The sequence below is a fragment of the Scyliorhinus torazame genome, chromosome 3, assembly GCF_047496885.1.
Source record: "Scyliorhinus torazame isolate Kashiwa2021f chromosome 3, sScyTor2.1, whole genome shotgun sequence".
Classification (NCBI taxonomy): Eukaryota; Metazoa; Chordata; class Chondrichthyes; order Carcharhiniformes; family Scyliorhinidae; genus Scyliorhinus; species Scyliorhinus torazame.
In genome coordinates, this window is record NC_092709.1 from 149827839 (window position 1) to 149849457 (window position 21619).

Below are 21619 nucleotides of genomic sequence, written 5' to 3' on the forward strand. Positions count from 1 at the left end.
GGCAGTGACAGGATATTACCTGAGTGGCATTGTCATGGTGGTACTGAGGGTGCCAGGCTGGCAATGCAAGGTGCCCAGGTGGCACCATCAGTGTCAGGGGGCTACTTTGCCCGGAGGCTGACCACCTGGGGGCCTCCAATCCCCTGGGAGACCTCGGGTGGGATTCTCCAACCCCCCGCCGATTCTCCGGCCCGGATGGGCCGAAGTCCCGCTGCTGGAATGCCTGTCCCACCGGCGTGGATTAAACCACCTCTCTTACCAGCGGGACAAGGTGGCGCGGGCAGGCTCTGGGGTCCTGGGGGGGGGCGCGGGGCAATCTGGCCCCGGGGGGTGCCCCCACGGTGGCCTGGCCCGCAATCGGGGCCCACCGATTCGCGGGCGGGCCTGTGCCATGGGGCCACTCTTTTCCTTCTGCCTTCGCCATGGTCTCCACCAAGGCGGAGGCGGAAGAGACCCCCTCCACTGCGCATGCGCGGGGATGCCGTGAGCGGCCGCTGACACTCCCGCGCATGCGCTGCCCGGCAATGTCATTTCCGCGCCAGCTGGCGGGGCACCAAAGGTCTTTCCCGCCAACTGGTGGGGCGGAAATCAGTCCGGCGCGGGCCTAGCCCCTCAAGGTTAGGGCTCGGCCACTCAAGGTGCGGAATCCTTTTTTTGGGGCGGCGCGATGCCGGACTGATTTGCGCCGTTTTTGGCGCCGGTCGGCGGACATCGCGCCGGTTACGGAGAATTTCGCCCCTCCTCCTCCCCCGAGTGCCGCTATTTCTGGTACCTGTCTGTGGAGACAGACAATCTGGGGTCTCCATTGTGGGCAGGACCCAGATCGTGACACCTCGCGAGATCTGGTTAGATTTGGTTAGATCTCATGAGGCGTAGCGGCTGTCAGGAATCCCGGGAGAGGACTTTCGATTCTGGAGGGATGCTCCCGGTGAAACTCGCCCTTCAACAGCATATTTGTTTTTTCAGCAAGAATCACATTTACAATGCTGGTAAGTTTGGGTTGAGAATCAGCAACAAAAGAAGTTTGCCCCTCGATATCTGTTTCAGGTGAGGCCATCATTAACTGAGGTCGCACCATAAAAATGGACCTGGCCTCCAACAGTAACTCTATAACAGTTTATCTCTGCATTCCACCTTCTCACTGTCCAGCAATTTTCACATGCAACATCATCCCCATAGGAAACATTTCTAATCTGCCTGGGTCCCAGGAGTAATTTGTAATGGGTTACTTCAATTTATAACAATCTCACAAACCTATCAGTGATCCCTAACCCAATTTGTTGTGAATCTGTTTCCCATTTCTAAAATCTAATTGCAACAAAAATCATGAATCTCTAGTCTCAGTTTAAGGTATGTTAATTTTAAAGCCGTGTCTCTAGTTCTCTGATCACAATTTTAGTTATTGATCGCCTAAGCTTCTCAGAATCTAAAGTCCTGAGTGATATCCTTCTCCCAATTATCTTTGTTTCAATGAAAACAAATTCAACTCTTTGGGTCTGTCATCAGGACTGAGGGGCCGGATTCTCCATTTGGGAGACTAAGTCTCCGCGCCGGCGTGAAAACGGTGGTGTTTTAGGCCAGGAAAACTGCTGCAAAACGGCCACCGACTGCCTGCTCCGGCGGGGCTGGGGGTTGGGGGGAGGGGGAGGGGGGGGGGGCGGTGGGGGGGAGGAGGCTAGCAGCCAGGTAGCGTAGAGCTCCCAGCTCTAGCTGCCAATACAGCTTGGGGCATCGCCAGGTCTGTGGCCGCGCATGCACATGGCGGCAGCCTGCAGCGGCCGCGCCGTGCTTCATGGCGGACGCTGCCCGAGGACCGCAAAAGTAGAACCTCCCTTCGGCTGCTTGCGCGACCCGGACTCTCCCCCCCTCCCCGCCCCCGCCGCCCGCGGATCCACCTTCCCCCCCGACTGTGGCGGCGCCGGACTGAGTACGCAGCCACCACGCTGAGTTCATGACGGGTGAGACCACACTTGTCCCACGCGTCGGGAACGTGGCCGGTTGGGGACGGAGCATCACGGGCCGGGCCCCAGGCAATGGCCTGAGACCGTGGACACAACGTGCGACGTACCCTTACAGCATGCCTCTTTTCAAGGGGCAGAGCATCGCAAAAGCGGCAAGGCCCCTGATTTTGGCATAATCGGGGATTCTCCGTCCCCCTCGCCGTACACGATTTTGGCATCGGGGAGCAGAGAATCCAGCCCGAGATCTCTGGACCTGAGATTCGTCTGTGCTGTCCTTGTTACCTGAATTATATTTAACCAAACAGTGCGATAACTTCCTGGCTCACCAGCTCTGGATTTAGGGAGTACCCCAAAGATGCACTGGGGAATCCCTCTCGGAAAGTACCCAGGTTTATCCGGAAATTATCCAGAAGGCCAAATTTCCCCTGGACAATGGTGCTGCACGAGGAACCATCCGACAAGGCGATTGAAATCGCTAACTTTGTTCGGATGCATCTGCCACGGAATACCATTCTGAGGAAGTTACAGATGTAGTGAAACATGCAGAGAAGCTGAAAAAACAGAGCAAATGTCAATAACCTTAATCTAGCAAAATGAAAGGAAAACCTGAGTATTCCTGCAATTGAACTGTGCCACATTCCCAAGAACATCAGCATGAAAATTGAGCACATGTTCAACTCTTCCTGCGCTCCCTCCAGCATTGTTATATTCTCTGTAATATTGTAGAGCTTTCTTTAATATAGTAAATATAGATCTATAGCAGTAATAAAAACAAAATGTAGAAATAATCTCCCAGGCCAGAAAGAATAAAATTGGTTTCTGCACAATTTAAGTATGAGTGTAACACTGAAATCTAGTCAGTAACAAAGCAACTCAAATGATTCATATCTAATAGCCAATTGTAAAAACAAGGAAGCAGTCAGCCATAAACAACTCAGATCAGCTCCAGGAGGTGTTTTAATGAAAGGCTTGCTTTGTTATAGTCAGTGTACTGACACACATACATTGATCTACAAAACCAAATACACTCAAAATAAACTGCACTCCCAGAAAATGCCGATATGTATTTAAAAAGTCTAAATCTTCACATGCAAGGTCTGGATCGTAAATCAATACAACTATTTACATGAGAGATGACTTTAAACCTTTGAGAAAAGCAGTTGCTTCCCTGTATGAAAACCCAAAAAGTTTAAAAGGAGATTAGATTTGATTTTCTTTTTAGTTTATTCCGAAACAATGTGGAGCAAGAAACTCCCATAAGTTTCTTCTAACTTTTATATTCTCTTTAGGGCAGTCAATATTGGCAAGATGAGAAAAAATGTTTTTTGTTTATATGCAAAATGTTTGCTTTGTGGATGCAAACGATTAGCATATGTTGAAAGCTAAAAAGATCATTGGTATGTGAGTGTTTAATGGATTTCTTTGATTAAAGAGCCACTTGCAGCTTTCCAATTATTGCGTATATTTTATCTTTTACTATAGGGCGCTTTTTATTAATTCTTTCTTGGGATGTGGGCATTACAGGTAAGGCCAACATTTATTCCCATCCCTAATTCCCCTTGAGAAGGTCTTGAACCACTGCAGTCCATTTGATGAAATCAAGTTCAACTCTTTGGGTCTGTCATCAGAACTGAGATCTCTGGACCTGAGATTCGTCCGTGCTACCCTTGTTACCTGAATTATATTTAACCAAACTATGTGATAACTTCCTGGCTCCCCAGCACTGGAATTAGGGAGTAGCCCAAAGATGCACTGGGGAATCCCTCTCGGAAAGTTCCCAGGTTTACCCGGCAATTTTCCAGAAGTCTAAATTTTCCCTGGACAATTGCAGTACTTGTAGTGATCTCTGTGTATCAATATACATGATCAATATATGTAATGCTAGTACAAGCAATTGAACACTAGAGGTCTCACTATCAGAACCTATATTAATGGTTTCCCCGCTCTTTCTGATGACAGTGTGTATCAGGAGTGCAGAGAGAACAGTCACAGTAAATCTAGAGAGAGAAGTTAATTGCTATCAAAGCATTGTATTGTATAATTTAATTAGTTATCTCTCCAATTATTTCTTTATTTACCAGTTGAGTATTAAGTTAAAGAACTCACAATATTTATTTATATTACTCAATAAATTAGTTTATATTTAAAAGAAGACTATTACTCATTTCAACAATTCGGCTGGTTCAAGAGAGTAATATATATATTACATAAGGTAATGTAACGGAGCGAGAGTTCCAGGATTTTGACCCAGTGATGCCGAAGGAACAGCGATATAGTTCCGAATCAGCATGGTGCATGACTTGAAGGAAAACTTTCAGGTGGTGGCGTTCCCATGTGTCTGCTGCCCTTGTCCTTCGAAGTACAGTGGTTGTGTGTTTGGAAGATGCTATGGAAGGAAGCTTGGCTAATTGTGCAGTAAATCTAGATGATACATACCTGTCACTCTGCGTCGGTGGTGACTCAGGTTCATTTTGAAATGCATATTTTGAGAGTCAGAAATAAGTACAATAAAACTATTGCAGGTTTGAATTCAATTGTCTTTCCGAATACTTCAGCACTTTTTCCCCAATAACCTTATCAAGCAGATTAAAAAGAAATTGGGCTTTTAGGCACATTTTTCTCTGGATGCTGCTGGTGCTCTTGGAATTCTTAAGTGGCTCTGCTGGCCCAGGCATTCACACTTGTAGGCCAAATCACACTGGGTGTCATATTAGTGGGAATGTTTGTGCATGCACGCTAAACATCTACTGGAATTATGCAGAGAAGGCAGGTCACAATGTCAATCAGTGTGCAATGCTGATTTGACACCAACAATGTCATCATGAAGCTCAATATTCCAGCTATTGTCCTATCTTAACCTCACACAGCTGAATACACACAAAGCAGCAGGAAGGAACCCCACTGATGTATTTAAAATGCGGCCCAACCTGGCAGACTAGCTGTGCCGGGGGCACTGCCCAGGCACTGCCCGGGCATGTCGCTCTCCCACAGGGGCTATATATACATTTCTGCCCCCGGAGGGATCTCCTCGAATGTTACACATTTTTAAAAAGCTGTTATAAACCTCGCCGACCTGAGTATAAATATTTAGTAAGGGGGGAATCATGTGGTGGAGAGGTTTATAAATAACATCAAAATGACTATAATTGATTTTAATGTTTTACCCGCCCTTTGTGGACGTGAACCTCGTGACGTTGCTGGAAAGGGGTGGGGAAAATTGGGAAACGTGATTCTCTCTGGATTTTCTGCCACGTCTCTGTTCTCTCTGACGATGATCGCAGGCTGAAAATCAGCCCCATATTATCTGTGATCTCTTTTGTCCTTAGATCAATGTTCCTTACCCTCAAATCCCGAGCATAATGTTTTCTAGATTCAAATTATTAAAGAATTTATTCCACTCACCAAAAATGTTTTAAAATAATCATCTGTGCTTTAAATGGATCTATCCGTTTTATCCACAACCATTTACCAGCCGTACAACAGTCAAACTGAGACACACGCCATTCATTGTAAATATATGTGTAGATTCTTGAAGCCTGCAAGGCTTCTGGATGGTGATACTGAAAATAACATTTGCTGATCTGAATAACTTTTTGCTACATAACTCAATTCTTTCTGTAATGTCTATAATTCTGCAATTTAAAAGAATGCTATGTTTTTCTGTGGCTTTATATATTTATGATGTGGAGATGCCGGCGTTGGACTGGGGTGAGCACAGTAAGAAGTCTTACAACACCAGGTTAAAGTCCAACAGGTTTGTTTCGAATCACTAGCCTTCGGAGCACTGCTCCTTCCTCAGGTGAATGAAGAAGTAGGTTCCAGAAACATATATATCGACAAAGTCAAAAATTCAAAAATCCCTCCCTCATCAGCCGCGACGCCGGTTTCATGATTTTTAAAAGCAGATGTGAACTGCACTGTTGGAAACTTGGCCCATCGGGGAGGCACGAGAGAATACCGTATCGGGCCTGTTAATGATATGCAAATGGTGTCTGCTGTACGTGCGTCCTGGTACGCAATGATGCCGCCGAGCCAGGGGTACTCCCACCTTTCACATTGGGCTTGTTTCCCAACACCTTCAGCCACCATTTACCTCCCACTCCCCCACCATGCCTCCAACTATTTTGGTTGAACTTAATAGACTAAATCAATTAAACTGAGGGACAAAGCTCCTTAAAGGGATGCTGCCTTAAACAAAAACGAGTCACAAATGAAACTAAAAACAGCAAACTAAAATGTGGTTTAAGGGTTGATATCGTACTCCGGCCGGTGCGGGGCCCAGTGGGTGTGGAAGGTCGCAATAGTGCCCGTGGAAACCACATGCTCCGTCTCCAGGGACATCCAGCGGCCAGTGCCGTCACGGTAGAGGGGCAGACCGTCGGGTCGGATTACCTCCTCAGTTGCGGAATGCTTGGACCTGTTTCTGGCAAGTTTCGCTGGGCCCAAGAGCAGGTTTAAAAGGAGATCCTCCTCCTTCCCCACCCCTCCCTGCATTGGGTATCTGTGAATCAGGAACGTGGGGCTGAAGTGCAACAAAACTGTAATAAAAACTTTTTTTTTAAACTGAAAAGGGAGTTCATTCTAAAAGAACTTACATATGTATGGTCCATGGACTCCACAAGGCTGCAAAAAAGGCATGCATCTTGGGATTCCGTGAACCGATGCAGTCTAAGGCTGTATGGGACTTCTGCATGCAACCCTCTCCATCCCAGGTCCTCGTGTTCAAGAGGGAGTACTCCTCCATAGAGGGATTTCCAAGTATGGACCTCTGCCTCCAGACGCAAATATGTGTCCAGACCATGGGCGAGGGCAAGGAAGTGAACAGTGTGCAGCAGCAGCACATACAGGAAACTCCTCTGCGTACTGTGAAAGGGTAGGAGGACAGCTCAGACTGCGGGGTTCTGGCTCCCAAGTGGCGAGGTGTGGAGCTTGGGGCCAATGTGAAATTGAACGTTCAAATGGGGGTAAACCACACACCTCAAGTCCATGAATGCCATCAGGTCTGAGTATGATCGTTTTGAGGTCATGGAGGTCATGGCCAATGTTTTTGAGGTTACGGCCAACATCCACCTTTGCGCGGCATGCCAATTTGTGGTATGTCATCAAGCTCACTCTTCCGCCATCCAGCACGTCCTGATCTTGGTGAGCCCTGCAGCCACAGCCCACCTCTCCACTAGCCACCCAAAAGACTTTGATGGAGGTACAGATTCCGGAGCGATGGCTTCCTGATGACAGTCACTACTCCAGAAAGGGGAGAGCTGCTGTGCGATGCGAGCATGTTCCAGACTTCAAATAGGTTACTGAAAGGAGATGGGATATGCCTGCAAAGAATTACAAAGACGCATCAAGTTTATGAACAGGAGCTGCACGTCATAGTTTGGGCTGTGCACCTGGCGAAAAACGTATGTCGCCAGGGCACACCATCTAGGAATGCATCGACGTAGAGATATCGCTGCAGGGTCTGAAGTAGGAGGTCTCCACACCAGCCTGCCTGGTTAAATTGGGATCAGTTAAAATTGTGCTTTACCTATCATTTGCTGAAAACTTCTGAAAATAATATTACCTTTAAAGAAGTACAAAAAAGAACAAGAAAGTTCAGCAACAAAAACAATTTGCGTATATATATAAATATATATAAGCACATTTGATGTAACAGACCACTCCAGTAGATGTCCCAAATTATTTAAGTTAATTGTATTAACTACTGGGAGTATCTACTTGTCTGAAGGGGGAGGGGAATATAAATTGATAGGAAACCAAACCCAGGATGTCATTGGATCTGATCTCAGTTTCTATCAGAAAGTAGATCCTGCTCCACAGCAATTGTTTGCTAAAGGCAGGTTTGGTCATTTCTATTTGCAGATTCAAATCTCTGTGCATTGATAGATGAGAATGGATCATTTCTTGTTCAGTGTGACCTCCATGGGTTCCCGGCATAGATTGTTCTTTACTTTAATAATGCTAGACAGCAGCAATGCTGTTGGGAACGAAAAATAGATCATTTACTATAATTGGCACAAAATATCAAAAGTATTTAAATGACAACAGAAAAAAGAAGCAGAGAAATAACTCAAGTAATGGCTTAATATTTAATACCATTGTGCTGGATTTTACAGGTTAGCATATGCCTTGCCGTCCCGAACCCCCAGAATAAAAGTTGGTTTGGAGCCTGCCCGCCAAAACGCTGACTGCCAGGCAGCCATTTTACATTCGCTGAGGCATTAATTATCCTGGGGCAATATTTCTGTTTCTGCACCTGGAGAGGAAGTCCCACCTTAAAGAGCTGCCAGCTAATTGGTTTGGCTGGCAGCTCTGTCGCCCCAGCAGAGCCAGTTTCGAGCGGTGGCCACAGTTGGAATTATAGCCAGTCCCTGAAGAGAAGGAGGTCTTCTCCTTGCTTGCGCCCCAGTAAAAGCTGCCAGGCTATCCACCTGTAGTGGGCCTCACCCTACCATGGGTACAATTGTGACAGGACTGGGAGGAGGGCACTCAAGTGGCCATTATTGCATTTGTATTTGTTTTACTATTCCATGTACTGAGGTACATGCAAAAATATTGTTCTGCGTACAGTTTAGACATATCATTCCATCCATGAAAAAACATAGGGCATAATTGGTCAATTAAGGACCTTAGAACATAGAACATAGAACAGTACAGCACAGAACAGACCCCTCGGCTCTTGATGTTGTACCGAGCATTGTCCGAAACCAAGATCAAGCTATCCCACTCCCTGTCATTCTGGTGTGCTCCATGTGCCTATCCAATAACCGCTTGAAAGTTCCTAAAGTGTCCGACTCCACTATCACAGCAGGCAGTCCATTCCACACCCCAACCACTCTCTGGGTAAAGAACCTACCTCGGACATCCCTCCTATATCTCCCACCCTGAACCTTATAGTTATGCCCCCTTGCAACAGCTACATCCACCCGAGGAAATAATCTCTGAACATCCATTCTATCTATCCCCCTCATTATCTTATAAACCTCTATTAAGTCGCCTCTCATCCTCCTCCGCTCCAAAGAGAAAAGCCCTAGCTCCCTGAACCTTTCCTCATCAGACATATCCTGCAGCATCCTGGTAAATCTCCTTTGCACCCTTTCCAATGCTTCCACATCCTTCCTATAATGAGGTGACCAGAACTGCACACAATACTCTAAATGTGGTCTCACCAGGGTCATGTATAGTTGCAGCATAACCCCGCGGCTCTTAAACTCAAGCCCCCTGTTAATAAACGCTAACACACTATAAGCCTTCTTCACGGCTCTATCCACTTGAGTGGCAACCTTCAGAGATCTGTGGACATGAACCCCAAGATCTCTCTGTTCCTCCACATTCCTCAGAACCCTGCCGTTGACCCTGTAATCCGCATTCAAGTTTTTTCTACCAAAATGAATCACCTCGCACTTGTCAGGGTTAAACTCCATCTGCCATTTTTCGGCCCAGCTGTGCATCCTATCAATGTCTCTTTGCAGCCTACAACAGCCCTCCACATTATCCATTACTACACCATTCTTGGCGTCATCAGCAAATTTACTGACCCACCCTTCAGCCACCTCTTCCAAGTCATTGATAAAAATCACAAATAGCAGAGGACACAGCACTGATCCCTGTGGTACACCGCTGGTAACTGGTCTCCAGTCTGAAAATTTTCCATCCACCACCACCCTCTGTCTTCTTTGTGATAGCCAGTTACTTATCCAATTGGCCAAATTTCCCTCTGTCCCACACCTTCTCACTTTCTTCATGAGCCGACCATGGGGAACCTTATCAAACGCCTTACTAAAATCCATGTATACGACATCAACTGCTCTACCTTCATCTCCACACTTAGCTACCTCCTCAAAGAATTCAATCAAATTTGTGAGGCAAGACCTACCCTTCACGAATCCGTGTTGACTATTCCGGATTAAGCTGCATCTTTCCAAATGGTCATAAATCCTATCCTTCAGGACCTTTTCCATTATCTTCCTGACCGCCGAAGTAAAACTAGCTGGCCTATAATTACCAGGGTCATTCCTATTCCCTTTCTTGAACAGAGGAACAACATTCGCCACTCTCCAGTCCTCTGGCACTATCCCCGTGGACAGCGAGGACCCAAAGATCAAAGCCAAAGGCTCTGCAATCTCATCCCTTGCCTCCCAAAGGATCCTTGGGTATATCCCAACTGGCCCAGGGGACTTGTCGACCCTCAGGTTTTTCAAAATTGCTAATGCATCCTTCCTCAGAACATCTACTTCCTTCAGCCTACCCACCTGAATCACACTTTCATCCTCAACAACATGGCCCCTCTCCTTTGTGAAGACTGAAGAAAAGTATTCATTCAACACTTCCTATTTATTCTGACTCCATGCACAAGTTCCCATTACTGTCCTTGACCGGCTCTACCCTCACCCTGGTCATTCTTTTATTTCTCACATAAGAGTAAAAGGCCTTGGGGTTTTCCTTGATCTGACCCACCAAGGACTTCTCATGCCCCCCCTAGCTCTCCTAAGCCCTTTTTTCAGCTCATTCCTTGCTACCTTGTAACCCTCAAGCGACCCTACTGAACCTTGTTTTCTCATCCTTACATACTCTTCCTTTTTCCTCTTGACAAGACATTCAACCTCTTTTGTGAACCATGGTTCCCTCACACGGCCATTTCCTCCCTGCCTGACATGGACATGCCTATCAAGGACATGCAGTGTTTGTTCCTCGAACAAGCTCCACTTTTCATTTGTGCCTTTCCCTGACAGTTTCTGTTCCCATCTTATGCTCCCTAATTCTTGCCTAATCGCATCATAATTACCCCTCCCCAATTATAAACCTTGCCCTGCCGTATGGCCCTATCCCTCTCCATTGCAATAGTGAAAGACACTGAATTGTGGTCACTATCTCCAAAGTGCTCTCCCACAAACAAATCTAACACTTGGCCCGGTTCATTACCCAGTACCAAATCCAATGTGGCCCCCCCTCTTGTCAGCCTATCCACATATTGTGTCAGGAAACCCTCCTGCACACACTGTACAAAAACTGCCCCATCCGAACTGTTCGACCTATAGAGGATCCAATCAATATTTGGAAAGTTAAAGTCACCCATGACAACTACCCTGAGACATCCACACCTATGCATAATCTGTTTTGCAATTTCTTCCTCCACATCTCTATTACTATTTGGGGGCCTATAGAAAACTCCTAACAATGTGACCGCTCCTTTCCTATTCCTAACTTCGGCCCATATTACCTCAGTCGGCAGATTCCCTTCAAACTGCCTTTCTGCAGCCGTTAATCTATCCTTGATTAACAATGCAACTCCTTCACCTCTTTTACCACCTTCACTACTCATACTGAAATATCTATACCCCAGAACTTCCAGCAACCATTCCTGTCCCTGTTCTAACCATGTCTCCGTAATGGCCATAACATAGTAGTCCCAAGTACCAATCCAGGCTCCAAGTTCACCTACCTTATTCCGGATGCTCCTTGCATTGAAGTAGACACACTTCAACCCACCTTTCTGTCTGCCGGTACACTCCTGCGACCTTGATACCCTCCTCAGTACCTCACTACTCTCGACACTGGCTTCTGGAACACAGCTCGTTTTCCCAACCACCTGACAAATTAGTTTAAACCCCCCCGAAGAGCTGTAGCAAATTTCCCTCCCAGGATATTGGTGCCCCTCTGGTTCAGGTGCAAACCGTCCTGTCTGTACAGGCCCCACCTTCCCCAGAATGTGCTCCAATTATCCACGTACCTCAAACCCTCCCTCCTACACCATTCCTGCAGCCACGTTTTTATCTGCACTCTCTCCCTGTTCCTCACCTCACTAGCACGTGGCACTGACAACAAACCAGAGATGACAACATGGTTTGTCCTGGCTCTCAGCTTCCACCCTAGCTTCCTAAATTCGTGTTTTAAATCCCCGTCCCTTCTCTTACCTATGTCGTTGGTACCGATGTGTACCACGACTTGTGACTGCTCCCCCTCCCCTTTAAGGATTCTGAAAACACGGCCCGAGATGTCATGGACCCTAGCACCAGGGAGGCAACATACCATCCGTGAGTCTCTTTCGCTGCTACAGAACCGTCTATCTGTCCCTCTAACTATCGAGTCCCCAATAACTATTGCTCTCCTGCTCTCCCTCCTTCCCTTCTGAGCCACAGGGACGGACTCAGTGCTGGTGATCCGTTCACTGTGGCTTACCCCTGGTAGGTCGTCCCCCTCAACAGTATCCAAAATGGTATACTTGTTACTGAGGGGAACGACCACAGAGGATCCCTGCACTGGCTGCTTCCTCCCAGCCCCTCTCACCGTCACCCATCTACCTTGATTCTTCGGAGCAACTACATCCTCAAGCTACTATCTGTGACCACCTCTGCCACCCGAATGATCCGAAGTTCATCCAGCTCCAGCTCCAGTTCCCTAATGCGGTTTCTGAGGAGTTGGAGATGGGTGCACTTCCCAAAGGTGAAATCAGCAGGGACACTGACGGCATCCCTCACCTCAAACATTCTGCAGGAGGAACATTGCACTACCTTCCCTGCCATCCCCTCTCGATAAAAAAAGAAAAAGAAAGAGCTTACCTGTTATTCACTCTACCCCTTAGGTTAAAGGAGGTGGAAGGGTAGGGGACACTACAAGTGTAGTGTCTAGGGTTTAGAAACTGCCTAACTTAAAAACAGGTAAAAATAAAACACTTAAACAGCAACCACTGCGCCCCACATGAGAACAGCAATCAGCTGTTATGGGCCTGCGCAAACAATTTAAATCTTTAACTACTTATCCAGCAGTCACTCTGTCCTCACTCTGACTGGATTCAGCTGGAAACTCCCAACAATAAGTTTTTTTAAAAATGTACTCCCCTTCTCAGCAAGCACTCAGTCAGCAACCACTGCACACCGCAGTGTTTAGTCACCAGCCAATCACTTACCTGCAGGCTGTGCCGTCACGGTTCAACTTCTTTCTACTTCTACCTGCCCTCGAGTCTCCCTCTTGATCTTTACTCGGCTGGGATCCTTACAGTGATTGTCTTTATTTTGGGTTAGAGGAGGAGGTAGGGAGGGAAACACTGAAGAAGTCTTTCAGGTTTAACTGTCACTTGACAACAGCTCCTCCACAAACCACCTTCAAGATACAGTGACCGCAATGCACTGATGCAAATTTTCCCCGCAACAGCCAATCAGTATCTCCGCTCTACTGGCCTCTGCTGGGTGCTTGCCTTCACTTGAACACCTTGGGTGTCTTGCTCAGGTACACTTTCTAGATGCAGTGACCGCAATGCACTGATGCAAATTTTCCCCGCAACAGCCAATCAACAGCTTCGCTCTACTGCCCTCTGCTGGATGCTTGCCTTCACTTTAACACCTAGGGTGTCTTGCTCAGATACATATTCTGGATGCAGTGACCGCAATGCACTGATGCAAATTTTCCCCGCAACAGCCAATCAGCAGTTCAGCTCTACTGCCCTCTGCTGGATCTTAATGACTCAATGGCAGGCCATCCAATGCCTCCACCATCCCCCTTCAAATGGGTGACACATTGGGGGTGCGCAGGCTATATGCTGCATTTTACGAGCCCACTCTTCTTCAAATATGCTGGCGGAGGAGTATAAAATCCAGCCCATTATGTATTTTCCATTGCATTACTTCCTGTTACTTAACAAGTATGCTTTGTTATATTATAATCAATGACTTATCTAATATATATATATTACTCTTGAATCCACCAGGATGATAAAATGACCATAATTGTCTTGTTGAAGCTGAACTATTTAAAGAGTAATAAAATAACAAACTGTGAGTCCTTTTACTCAATACTAAACTAACAATAAAGAATTAAAGTACAATACAGATAACTATATAACTATACACTATTATAACAAACTAGTTCTAACTTCTCTCACTCTAGCTATTCTATGTCTTGCTTGTTCACTGTTCTGAATCAAATCATCATGTAATCTGACTTAGAAAAGACAGGAAACCAGTTCTTATAGTATCTGTCTGTGAGCCATCTAGTGTTGAAATGACTGCACTACATTTACATACATTGATCATGTATATTGATATCTGAATATCACTACATCCCCCTTTCTTTTTAACATTTTCTTTGAAATATTTGAAGAGAAAAGTTACAGAAGAAACGCAGTGTAAACAGAATACAGTATTCACTAGATTATTGAAAAAGTTCACAAATTCAGACGATTGGGTTTTCTTCTCCTTGTCGATCTTCTCAACTTCAAAGGTGATGAAGAATTCTCCAGTTTGTTGTGAATCAGTACATTGGATTGCATTCTTCTTTCAAGTTGTTGGAAAACAATCTGGTTCAAATCAAGATCTGGAAAAATGTTGACAGTATCTTTGACTTGAAGGAGGTCTCTTCTATTTCTTCTTAGAATGGTTCCATCAGAAGTTCTGATCAGATAAGATCTTGGTACGAAGTGTCTAATTATATGAGCTTTGTCAGACCAACCTCCTTCAGGAAGTCTGAATCTAACTATATCATCATCAGATAGAGTAGACAGTTCTTTCGAATGTTGATCAAAATATATTTTCTGACTCATTTTCTGCTGTTGCATTCTTTTAAAAAGATCTGTTGTACTTGATCAGGAAAGTGTAATTGAGGTAATATTGTTCTCAACACTCTGTTGTACATTTGAGATGGAGATAAGCCTGTTGATAGAGGAGATGTTCTGTAATTGAGGAAAGCTAAGTAAAATCAGAATCAGATTCGTTAGATTTGCTGAGTAGCTGTTTCATGACGTGAACACCTTTCTCTGCTTTTCCATTCGATTGCGGAAAGTGAGGGCTTGAAATAACATGTTGAAAATTGTATTTCAATGAGAAATCATGCCATTCATGACTTGAGAAACAAGGGCCATTGTCAGACATTACGATACTGGGAATACCATGTCTGGCAAAAATCTCTTTGCATACCTTTATGACATTGTTGGATGTGATGTTGTTCAGTTTCACTATCTCAGGAAAATTGGAAAAATAGTCAATGACTACAAGATAGTCTTTTCCAAAAAAGTGAAAAAGATCAGCTTCAACCTTGATCCATGGTGATGTTACTAGATCATGTGGTTTCAGTGGTTCTTTGCATTGCTGACTTTGATGGGATTTACATGTTGAACACAACAAGATCATGTTCGCAATATGATTGTTGATACCAGGCCAATAGATAGACTGGCTGGCACGCCTTCTACATTTCTCAATGCCTAGATGACCCTCATGTAATCTCGACACCATTCCAGAATGCATGCTTTGTGGAATTACAATGCGATCTTGTCTCAGCAGTATACCATCGACAATAGTCAGTTCTGATTGAATGGATTGGGATTGTGGACAATTGCCTTTGGGCCATCCTTCTTGAAGATGTTTCATAACTTTCATCAACATGGTATCTTTCTGTGTTTCAATGCGAATTTGCTGAAATTTGACATCTGATACAGGTAGTAATTCTTTGAATAGCTGCAAATGTAAATCAACATCATGAATGGATTCTTGTTGGAGAATGTCAGTGTTGACTGACCTAGTTAAAGTATCAGCAATTCCTAATGCTTTACCTGGTGTATATTTCAGTGTGAAATCGTATCTTCTAAATTTCATCATTAAACGTTGAAGTCTGGGAGTCATGTCATTTAAGTTTTGTTCTATGATGTGTACTAGTGGACGATAGTCAGTTTCCACTGTGAATTTGGGTAGACCATATATGTAGTCATGGAATTTGGAAATCCCTGTGACTAACTCTAGACACTCTTTTTCAATTTGGGCATACCTACAGTCATCGATCTTGACGCATAGGCAATAGGAACCCAATTATCAAAACGGTCTTGTTGCAGTGAAACAGCGCCAATGTCATTTTTACTTGCATCAGTTGAAACTTTGGTTGGTTTTGTAGGATCAAAGAATCATAAGCATGGAGCTTGTATCAGTTGTTGCTTCAAATCAGTCCATTCTGCAGTATGTTTGTCAGTCCAGATGAATTCTGTGTTCTTTCTGACCAATTGACGTAGAGCAGTTGTTCTCGCAGATAGATTTGAAATGAACTTTCCTCGAAAGTTGACAAATCCAAGAAAGCATAAGACAGACTTCTTGTCTTTGGGAATTTGCATTGCCTTGCTATCTTCCACTTTTCTTGATTGGGTTTCATGCCTTCAGCCGTTATGTTGTCCCTGAGGAATTTTAAAGATGAGGTCGCAAACACGCACTTGGCCTTGTTTAACTTTAAACCATAGTTGTCAATTCTTTGAACTCCTGGGAATTTTAAAGATGAGGTCGCAAACATGCACTTGGCCTTGCTTAACTTTAAACCATAGTTATCAAATCTTTGAAAAACCTCCTAAAGATGCTTGATATGCTCTTCAGGTGTTGTTGACCAGATGATTATGTCGTCAGCATAAACACAAACTCCTTCTATATTCTCGGCCATCTGTTCCATTGTTCTGTGAAAAATTTCAGAAGCAGATATGATACCAAAAGGCATCCTATTGAAACAGTACCTTCCAAAAGGTGTATTAAAAGTACAAAGAAGTTTGCTGGAGTCTTCTAACTGCATCTGCCAAAATCCTTGAGACGCATCAAGCTTGGTAAATATTTTAGCATTTGCCATTTCAGCAGTGATATCTTCTTCCTTTGGTATTGGATAATAATCTCTCTTGATACTTTTATTGAGATATCTTGGGTACATACAGATTATTATTTCACTGCAGGTTTCTTTACACAGACTAGGGAGCTTACCCAGTCAGTAGGTTGAGTACCCTTAGAGATTATTCCTTGAGTCTGAAGTCTTGACAATTCAGCTTTCAGTCAATCTTTAAGTGGGGCCGGAACACATCTAGGTGGATGGATCACCGATTTGGCATCCTTTTTCCGTTGGATTTTATACGGAAAAGGTAATGTGCCCATACCTTGAAAAACATTTGGGTATTGCTGTTAGATTTGCTGAGCATCATCATTGAGTGCACTTGATTGCCAGGTATTCATGAAGATTCTCTGTATGAGTTGCAAATCTTTGCATGCTTGTGCTCCAAGTAATGATCGACAAGTATCATTGACAATCTCGAATGTTAGTTGTTGTTGAATGTATCTGTTTGTGACATGTAGGTAGCAGGATCCATGTGAAAAAATGGGGTTGCCATTGTAATCATGCAATGAGCAATCTGGAGGAATCTTTTCATAATGACTCTTGATCTTTGACAGGTCCTTGGAATTCAAAAGATTCGCCGAGGCGCCGGTATCCAATTTAAAAGTGATTGGAGTTGTGTTAACATACACTGTAGTCATCCAGTCGTTGCTTACTATGTTGACTTTTTGTTCTTCCGTTGCTTGAAGAATTTTCTCATACTCTTGATGAGGTAACTTCATTGTTTTAAGATGATCCTTGCTTACTTGTAGATCATTCTTGATGGATGAATCAACTACACCAACGGAAAAAGTATTTTCTAATGAGGCAATATCGTCATCTTCCGTGAAATCTTCTTGAGTGTTGATTTCTTCTGTTTTGTCCACAGCTCGTACTTTGTGATACCTTTTTTGTGTAGGGGGAATGTATTTAGAAGTTGATTGACATTGTGACGCATAATGGTTGAGTTTCTGACATTTTAAACATCGTTTGCCAAAAGCTGGACAATTCCCCTTTAAGTGGGCGTTACCACATTTGTGACACGTAATTGTGGTGTCGTCATGATGTAATTGTGTCTTACACGCATGCGCAGACATCTTCTTGAACATCTCGCATTTTGGTGCGTAGTGCGCATGTGCAGAGCTCAAAAATGCTTGCAGAGGATAGCTTCCTTTCTTGACAGATTTCTGCTTTGCTTGCGACACCATTTTAATTTTCTCTGCCTCGTGGTAGAGATTCGCACTTTTTTCCTTTGGATAAAATGCTAGATAATGGCTTATGGTCTGTTCTGCTGCTATACATTTGTCAATCCCGATTTGTAGAGTTAAATCATTTTGACGAATTAATGCTTCTCTGATATTATCATCAAGTATTCCATACACTATTTGGTCTCTTACAAGTGAATCATGCAGATTTTCATAGTTACACTTTTTAGCTAAGAGCTTGAGATCTGTGATAAAATTATTCACAGGTTCACCAATCTTTTGAATTCTCCGATGAAATTTAGGTTGTTCTAAAATATCATTTGTCTGCATTTTACAATGTTCATCAAACTTCACTATCACTTGATCAAATTTGGTTTTATCTTCATCAGCACTAAAATGAAATGAGTTGAATATTTCAATTGCTTGCTGCTTGAATAACTTCAAATTTAAATTTAAATTACCAGTGGTCTTTAGATGTGTTGGTGCTTGAACTTGGTCCATCGATAGGTCGTTTGCGTCAAAATTTTCAAAGTTGGGATGATTGCTATAGTCGAATAGTTGAATCCATTTGTGCTTTTTTCTTTCTTCTTTTCCATGCTAAATCTTTGTTAGTCTTTCTTAAAAGATTTATAACTCACTGGAACCATGTTATATTTTAAATAATGACTTATCTAAAATATATATATTACTCTTGAATCCACCAGGATGATAAAATTATCAATAGTCTTCTTGTTGAAAGGTTAACTATTTAATGAGTAATAAAATAATAAACTGTGAGTCCTTTTACTCAATATAAACTAACAATAAAGAATTAAAGTGCAATGCAGATTAACTAAAAAACTATACACTATTATAACAAACTAGTTCTAACTTCTCTCACTCTAGCTATTCTATGTCTTGTTTGTTCACTGTTCTGAATTACGTCATGTCATCTGACTTAGAAAGGGCAGGAAACCTGTTCTTATGGTGTCTGACTGTGAGCCATCTAGTGTTGAAATGACTGTACTACATTTACATACATTGATCATGTATATTGATATCTGAATATCACTACACACTTGACATCCTGCATTCCAAAACAATGGAAAAAGTTGCACCGGACTGACAGCACACTCCCCCGCATGTCTGTCAGTTTAAAGTATACATTCCCATCACAACTGCTGAAAATATAAGTGCTTTCAGGAGGCTTTTCAAACATTGCAGGTACTAGCACACATCTCGATGGGATCCCTACCTATTTGACATTGAACAGAGTGACCTCTTTCCCTCAAATGTTTAACAGTTTGGCTCTGGATAGCCTCGGGGAATGATTGCTCTGGACAAATTACACTGTACTTCAAACAAGCGCTTTGGAATACCGAAGGGGTTAAATAAATCCTTGTACCAGTACCCAACTCTTTAAAGAGCTCATTCCAATTCAGCAGATGAAAATTAAACCATTAAAGATGATACTTTACAGAGTTAAGTTGATAAGGTCCACATTTGTCCTGAACTTTTATTTCTTTCCATTTTTTTTCACCTTCAGCTTCCCTCCTTCACGTCTGTTTTCACTGGATTGTTCTCAGTCAGCCGCTTCCTATCTTTGTTACGCTCCTTTCCTCTTTCAGTGCCAACAGGGAGCTGTTCAATTTCCTCCTGTCGTGTTCTCAAAGCCTCACTGAACAGCGTTAAAATGGTGCTAAAAGAGGAGATTTCAAGATAGACCGAACAGTTGGATTTTATTAACAGAAAGAGTGAGGCATAACTCGAAGCCCATTTTAAGGAAAAAGGAGGTACGTACTCACTGACACTGAAACAAGTAACATTCTTGAAAGATGAGACTGCCAATCATGTCTACACCTATGACCACCTCCTCCTTTGCCTTCCAGCTTTTATCTCCACCAGCGACAGACACAAAACCGAGACAGTATCCAGCAAATTATTCAACCATAGGAAGCCACACAGATACAACAGTGTAAAAAGGTGAAAAGCCCGACAATAATGAAAGCATTGAAAGCTGGCAGAACACCACTGATAGATCCATATTAATACTGTAAAACATGCTGTCACCCAACAATATTCTGCTTTCATGGCTTCATTTTATTGAAGCATTTTAAATTGTAACAAAGTGAATAAACAAAAACACATTTCGAACCATTAAGAGTGCGAGACATGTATAAATAGTAACATTTTATTGTACATTATAAATAAGGGTCACGATTCTCCGAAGGGACATGACCGAGGCATTGAGGGTCATGACTGAGGCAGTGAGGGACATGACCGAGGCAATGAGGGACATAACCGAGGCAGTGAGGGACATGACTGAGGCAGTGAGGGACATGACTAGGCAGTGAGGGACATGACCGAGGCAGTGAGGGACATGACCGAGGCAGTGAGGGACATGACCGAGGCAGTGAGGGACACGACCGAGGCAGTGAGGGACACGACCGAGGCAGTGAGGGACATGACCGAGGCAGTGAGGGACATGACTGAGGCAGTGAGTGACATGACCGAGGCACTGAGGGACATAACCGAGGCAGTGAGGGACATGACCGAGGCAGTGAGGGACATGACCGAAGCAGTGAGGGACACGACCGAGGCAGCGAGGGACATGACCGAAGCAGTGAGGGACATGACCGAGGCAGTGAGGGACATGACTGAGGCAGTGAGGGACATGACCGAGGCAATGAGGGACATAACCGAGGCAGTGAGGGACATGACCGAGGCAGTGAGGGACATGACCGAGGCAGTGAGGGACATGACCGAGGTGTGAGCCTGCCTTGTATTACAGCATCCCCAGTGAGTGAGCCGTCGTCATTTACCTACTCCCGCTACCCACAGCCAAAAACATTTGGGCCAGTGAGAAGGAACTACCAGAACACATGCAGGGATCACCCGGCAGCCAGTGGTCTGTTATCTTAAAGACAGGAGTCAGACTTTGTTAGGCAATGAGGAGCAGCAGAGCTCATCTCACAGCGAGTCGTCATCATTCTCCTTCCCGTGGAGAAGACCAACACCCTGCAGTGATGCTGTATGACCCTTGGAGGGGGAAGGGGGAGCTATGGTGGTGGGAAGGAGTGGAAGCCTAGGGAGAAGGTGGAGTGAAGGACTGAGGGACAGGGAAAGGGGTGAGAGACTTAGGGGGAGGTGGAATCTGTGTGGGGAGAGGGGGTTTGAAGTGGGGGGAGGGGACGAGACGGGACACAGTGGCAGAGCTGCCAATGGCCAGGCCTCCTAGTTGGTCAATTGGGAGGTAATGAGGTTGTCCCCTGTGCAGCGGCCCTGGATCACACATTGGCAGCCTGCCCTGTCAGCTAGGCTCCACGCCCAGATCCTCCTGGAAGCCATCCTTGTCCTCCTCGTTAGATAAGGCTTGCCATTCTTCCTCCTCCTCCAGCATGTCACTCTGTAGTTACACACCATCTACACATTCATGGAGTGGAACCCCTTGCTATTGATGAAGGGCAACCCTGATGGACTGGTGCTCAGAGGGTGACATATGTGCCATCGATCATCCCTTGGACCTGGGACGTACTAATGATGGTGGCAAATCCTGCTGCCTGGGCATTCTGTTGGCCCTGGTCCAGGTCCAAGGTGATGTAGTCCGATGGCCAGGCACAGTGGGCACTTGTGTGCAGACATTTGCAAGATCCCACTCAGGTCCCCGCTCAAGCCTTGGAATGGGCCAGAAACAGAAAATGTTTAGGGTGACCATCACCTTGATGGCCACCGGGCATGGGTGTCCTCCTCCCATCTGGCACAGGCGGTTCGTGGTCTGCCTGTTGAGTCAGAGTTGGCGGAGGAACACGTGGTCCAGCAGCTCCTCGGACAGGTGCCGACGGTATACGCATTGCCTGTTGTGGTGCCTCTTTCGCA